The sequence below is a fragment of the Thalia democratica genome, chromosome 2 (genome assembly GCF_965202585.1).
Source record: "Thalia democratica chromosome 2, ktThaDemo2.hap1.1, whole genome shotgun sequence".
NCBI lineage: Eukaryota > Metazoa > Chordata > Thaliacea > Salpida > Salpidae > Thalia > Thalia democratica.
The window spans coordinates 32,668,058-32,675,453 of NC_139166.1; positions in this window are offsets into that span (position 1 = coordinate 32,668,058).

The window sequence follows — 7,396 nt, forward strand, 5'->3', positions numbered from 1 at the left end:
TAAAAATTTGATTTTTTTTAGCTTAAAATGTCATGCTCGAGGAGTTATGTGGCGATTTTATAGCCTTACCTGGAAACTATGATATTTATGGTTAAAAACTAAACAAGAAAATAAGTTACAAAATTGCACTAAAAACAAAACGGAGTAAACTAGTTATGAAAAAAAAAACGTTATACATTTAACTAAAGATATAAATTAATAATTAAATCTAATAAAAAACAAAAACAACAATTAAAAACAAATTCTGGCATACATATACAACTGAAACAAAAGATATAGACTATTTTATTTCAAATCTAAAAACTAGCAGTTTAAAAGACTCCCCAAATAAATTTAATTTTGAAATATTAAAAAACATTCACACACGACTTGATGCAGAAATTTACATAATTATAAAAAACTTAAAATAGATCCAACTAAAAAATATTCAAATCTTGTTTACTATATAATTAGCTTAAAATTAATTAAACAAATTTAAACCTAACTAAACTATAAAAAAATAACACTTTAAGTTCTGTTCTGAAGTTACCTGCAAAAAACGTAGCAAATAACCAAAACAATCTTGAGCAGAAGATAGTCAGTTATCAATTATCATTGATCAGGTATTGAGGTGCTTTTAAGTTTAAAATGCTTTTAAGTTATGCGCTGAGTTTACATTTAATAACATCTGGCTTAATTTAAGTACTTCAATTGAAATATAATAAAATCAAATTAATATAATAAAATCAAATGAAAAGATAAATGTACTTTATCATTAAAACATAAACGAGACAGTTGTTAAGATTATAAAAGATTTACAAAATAAGTCCTACATCAGTAAAAATATTTATCATAAATGGGTTATCAAATTTAATAAAACTCAACAAACTTGTTTTTTTAAATGTTATTATGTTTATTTGTTAACTTATACTTGCCCTTATGTTACTAATTATTAAAACTGTTGAGATTAATAATTTCACTTTTTATATCACATTATATTTTCACTCGTTCAACTTTTATGTCTTTATTTTTATTTTTTTTAGTATTTGTTGTAATTATTTCAATTAATCCCAATCTTATTAAATACAAATATATTATTACTAAGATATATAAATACACGGCTAAGTTCTAAGCCAGGGATCGGCAAGCTGCGGCCTGCGGGCCAAATGCAGCCCTCAAAGTCAAAATCTGCGGCCCGTGAACTCTTATTCGTTCACAAATATTTTTTTAAAACAATAAAAATTAAAGATTTGTGATAAAAACTTTCAGTTAGGCTCTTAATTTTATAAATACTCTTTATTAGTGCTCTAATATTGCTTAAATTATCATACTTTTGATCTAAAATAATATTTTTATACTGATTACTAGAACTTTTTTTAAATAAATACGGTCTTCAAAGGTTTTATTCTAATTAGTGCGGCCCGCGAGTTTTCTAGGAAAGTTGGCCCGCGAGTTACATAAAGCTGCCGTGCCGACCCCTATTTTAAGCTTTAATATTGTAACCAAAAAACTTTAAACTTAAAATAAATATACCTAAACAAAAAATAAAACAAAATTCTGGAAAACAAAAAATCTAATTATATAAAAAAAAAGATTGTTTATTCATCAAATTTCAAGTTCAACTAATTTAAAATATGTTTAGTTGCAAATTCTTGCGAATAAATAAAAAAGTATGTTGATCTGTGAAAACTTTTATTTTGTAAATTTTAAACATATCTTAAACAGGTTCATAAAACTTTGTAGATACTTTTAAAACTTATAACAGTCAAAACATATGTTCTTGGAGATTTCAATCTGCCAAACATAAATTGGAAAATTCCTAGTACAAACTTTAAAAAATCTCATGAATTTTTTCTTGATTTCTGCACAGATAATTTTTTAACTCAAGTAGTTGAAAAACCAACTCAATAAAATGTCAACATACTCGATCTATTAATTTGCAACCATTTTGATTCAGATAAAATAACATATTTATTAGCTAATTTCTCATTAACAACCACGTGTGACCACAACTAGATCTAATTTAACATTAAAACTGAAAATAAATAAAAATACCTAATTCTTAATTAGTTTCATATATTTTTTTAAAGGCTGATTTTAAAAATATTTAAAAATGCCAAGTTCTAACCATCAATAAAAATAAACCCTTCTCTATTAACCTTTTATTTAATATAACTAAAATACCAGCAGTAAAATTATTTAAAGACTTAGGAATATATATATCTGAAAATCTAAATTGGAACGAACATGTAAATTATTTATATAAAATTTCTCAAAATTCATCTTATCAAATACTTAAAAGTTTTGAGACCAGTTCTGCTAGTATTCTTATCAAATTATTCAAAATCTACGTTCGCCCTAACTTGAATACAATACCCTAATATGGTCCCCTTATTTTAACAAAGACATTATTAAAATTGAGTCTGTGCAGAGATGTTTTACCCGTTTTGTTTGTAATAGATGCGACATTTAAAATACCAAATTCAAAGATAGATTGGTAAAGCTCGGATTGGAGTCTCTAGAATATAGAAGATGGCAGTTTGATTTGAAAACACTTTTTAAGATTATTAATGGTAAATATAAAGAATTTTTCAATCAGTTTTTTGTTTTTTCTCAGACCAATTATAACTTGAGAGGAAATGATAAAAAAATAAAATGCAAATATAATTTTAGTAACAGTCAGTGGCAAAATTCATTTTGCTGCAGAACAATAAATATGTGGAATAAATTACCGTAGGGTGTGGTTTCGTGTGGGAGGGTGCAACACTTTCGATTAATACTAAAAAAAAAATAATATAAACATCAGTAAAATACAGTGATTATCGATTAAAAATTCATTAAAAAGTTGGTTTGAAGTAATTTTTTTTTACTTATTGTAAAGTATTAGTATCACTAAGAATAATTTTTCTTCCCTACGCCTTCCTCCTACAGATTATAAATTGTTATATGTAATTTTAGTAAGTGTGTAATCTTTTATAGTCAATACATAAGTTTATATATAAAAATTTACTTTGTTTTGTTTTTTGTGCATACTAAGTTATATTTGATCAACAGGACTATTTGTTTGTAATTTTTTACTATGTTATTTATAGTTTTTAATTTTCATTAAATGTAATTTGTTTGTTTCTTTTTTCGTGTATACTGTTTAAGCGGCTCAAGTTTCGTTCCGAGTCTATCTTCGCACAATAAACTCCGATAATAGTAAAAATAATGAAAAAATAAAAAGTATACTGTATTCTGGGAACGGGTCAAAATTGCACGAAGACAAATTTGCACGAGGATACAAAATTGCCCGAAGACAACTTTGCACAGAGGCTTGTTTTTGCACCAGAGTATAAAAAACCAAAACAAAAATATATAACTAAAAAAACAAAAAAATCAAATAAAATATAGATTAATAAAAAAACTAAATGAAAAAAAAGTTACCAACCCTTTAGGGGTAACAGTGAAAGTAAAATAAAAATGAAAAATAACTAATAAAAATTATGATTTAGAGAAAAAAATATTTTATTTAAGTTTTGTATTTTTGGACTAACTTTTCAATTTTTAATTTGATATTCATTGGTTTTTTATTTTACCAAGTCCAAATATTGACTCTAAATTATACGCGGTTAGAGCAAAAATTTTTCAAAAAAGAGTTCGATAACATTATAACTTTTCAAGACAAGTTAACTGCTGACAATAAAAGCAATACAATTTTTTTTATTTCATCTGGAATTCAACTTACAAAATTTATACCATATTTTAAACTTAGTTTAAATTCAAATTTTTAAGATTACTCCTTGCTAAAGTAGTTTAAAAAAAGAATAAAAATTAGTATAATTAGTTTTAGCCTATCATTTTAAATATTTTATTTTAGTTTGTTCAAGTATGAATAGTTTAAAAGTTACATCGATTTTCATTAAAAAAAACGCTCACTAGAACAAGAATCAGTACATACATCTTACAACAAATAACTTCTAAGTTGTACGGTAGATTGAGCTTGTAAGACATAAATTTGTTATAATAAAAATGTATAACAGTATTTACACACGAATCTTGGTAAAAATTATGTAACTAATTAGTAGTTTATTTTATTTATTGCTTAAAACTGTATTTACACACGATACGGGTAAAACAATTATACTTTAAACTATTTTTAGACTTAAATTTAATTTTTTGTTAAAATACGAACATGCACTAAAAGTGTTAGATAAAGTCATACAAGTTTAAGCATACAAGTTTAAGCAAATTTTTAAGCCGTTAACTAATACATTAAAAAAATTCAAGAGTACCAAAATTACTATACTGTTAAACTAGCTAAAAATAAGTAAAACTATCAAACTGTTGCTTTACTTTACCAAAATAAAAAAATTCAATAAGAAAAGTTTTTTAAAGACTCTACATATTTGTAAAATTAAACTTCAATGTCAAAAATCCTAGTTCGTGCCTGTTTTTGTGCATTTGTGTATTTTAAATACACATGTATTTTGACTTTAAACCAAGTCAAAGTCATCTTTAAATTGATTTAAATATAAATAAATAAAAAATAAAATTTTTATGTTTTTTTTAATTTTTGAAATATTTTACTTATAAATATATTTCAATTAGCATTAAACATTTTTCAAATTTGGTTTTAGGATAAGTTTGTTTTGATTTTTAAACATTTTATACTAAATTTAAGTTTTTGTATATTAAATTGAACTAGGTTTTAGGTTTTTTTTAAGGTTTAAGAAATTTAAAATAAATTTAGTTAAACTTATTTTAGATATAGTTTTATGGAACGGGTCAAATATGCACGAAGACACTTTTGCACAGAGGGTCCAAAAAACACAAAGAGACACTTTTAAACGAAGTCACTTTTGCACGAAGGGTCACATTTTCACGAGGAGTCACTTTTGCACTGTAATTTTGCATAAAAGGTCATTTAAGCACGATAGTAAAATAAAAATAAAATATATTTAAAATTAAGGAAAAAACAAATTACCGACTGTGGGTAAGCGTTAGGGGTAACGGGATAGGGTCAAATATGCACGAAGACATTTTTGCACGAAGACTTTTTTACACGAAGGGAAATTTTTGCACAAAGAGTAACTTTTGCACGGAGGGGCACTTTTGTATGAAGATTCATTTTTGCACGAGAGTAAAAAAATAATATTAAAAGTAAAAAACAAACATGAAAAACAAAAAAAAGATAAACTATTTCAAAAAAGAAAAAAAGTTTTACCGACCGAGGGTAAGGGTTAGGGATAACAGTGATAGTAAAATAAATAAATAGATAAGAAAAAATAAGAAATAATTAAAAAAAGTAGAACAATAAACTATCATGAAAAAAAAAACTAATAAAAAAAAAGAAAAAAAAAAGCTTACCGACCGAGGGTAAGGGTTAGGGGTAACAATGATAAAAAAAAAACAAAAAAGAAAACCTAATAAAAAATGTTAATAAAAAAAAATTGAAAAAATTATAAAAATAAGTTACAAAAAGACAAAAGTAAAAAAAGCACTTTGGGTAAGGGTTAGGGGTAATAGTGACAGTAATAAAAACAATTAATTAAATTTAAAAAATAGTATTTTTTTTTAACTGTGCAAATTTGATCCTTAGTGCAAAAATATCTTTGTGCAAAAGTGATCTTCGTATAAAAATGTCCCTTCGTGCAAAAGTGTCCCTTCGTGCATATTAGACTCCTAACAGTGGTAGTAAAAATAAAATAGATAGAATATAAATTTAATAAAAATAAAATAAAATTTCAACTCGTGCAAAATTGTCTTCGTGCAAATGTATCCTTTCGTGCAAAAGTGTCTCTTCGTGCATATTCGACACCTACCCATAGTTTTATATTTATAAAGTTTTAAACTGTTCAAAAAAATCATATGTATAAAAGTGACGACTTGTCCAAAAGTGACGTCATGCGAAAGTGAATACCAGTTCAAAAGTGACACTTTGTGCAAAATTGAAACCCGTATAAAAATAACGGCGTGCAAAAACAAAAAAGATTCTCGTAAAAATAACGAACAACTTGGGTGGGAATTAATCGAGTGGGAACTAATCGGGTGGGAACTGATCGGATGGAATTTGATTCAGGTGGGAATCGATTCGGGTAAGATTTGATCGTGTAGGATTTGATTCGGGTGGGAATCGTAACAGGTGGAAATTGATCGAGTGGGAAATGATTTGGGTTGGAATTGATTGGGTGGGAATCGAGCGGGTGGGAATTGTGCGCGAGTCAGAAATGTTAGTAAACCCATTTTTTGTTATAAAAAAAGTTTATTAATTTAAGGGTTGTATTTTTGTTTTTGTTTTTTAAATTGAATTATACTTTATCTTTGAAGTTAAAACGTATTTGATATTAAAAATAATTTTATCAAAATAAGAATAATTAAGTTAAATAGGTGAATAAGTGCTGTATAGAACAACAATCGACAAATATTTTTTTTACATAACTCGTCGTTTTTTTGCGTGTCTAGTAAACCTAATATAACCTTAAAAAGCTAAATTTTAAATATTTACTTGAAAAAAATCTAAAACAAATTTATTTATTTAAAAATGAGAAATACAATTAATAATAACCCTGTAACAAAAAGTTGTTGTTTAAAATAATATACATTTAAAATAAAACGTAATAATAAATTCAAAATCTATTAAATAAAACTTAACCATAACTTCTTTGCTAAAATAATTAATAAATTTAAATTGTCCAATACTGTAAACTTTATTAGCAGAATATTTATCGATATTTATAAAACTTGAAAACTTTTAAGTTATTTAAAACTACATTTATTATTCAACATTTAAGTATCTTAATATAGAAGTATCTTAATTTTTACATAATGTTTATCGACCCTTATAACATTTAAAAAAATTTAAGTTATCTAAAATAACTTTTATTATATAACATTTTTAGTAAGATGTAGAAATATTTTAACTTTTACATAATATTTTTTCAAGCTTGAGAAAACAGAAATGTTAGTTTTGTAATTGAAATATATAGAATACAGTAAAGAAATCGAAGCTCAAAATTATGTAAATGCGCCTGAATAACATAACTATATAACTCAGTAAGATTAGTAGCTTTACATTATTTTTAGGAAGAAATATTTAGTTTTTTTACAGTAATTTTTTGTTAGTGTTTATCTTGTAAAAAAGTTCTATTTGCTTGCTTTTTAATATGAAGCTCGAAAACTTATCTTTCTTAAAAGCGTAAGCTATAAATAAAACATAGAAATTATCAATTTTAATGAATATTCGTATATTTCTAGATATATAGTTTTTTAGTTTAAAACTATATTAACAAAATCTATGCATTTATGGAACTATAAACAGTCAGTGAAGAGTCTTATTGGAAATAATAGAATTTAATCTTATAGTCAAATTAAGTGTTCACATGCAGAATACAATATGAGTTTTTTACTTCTTTATATACCGTTATTCAATCAAACT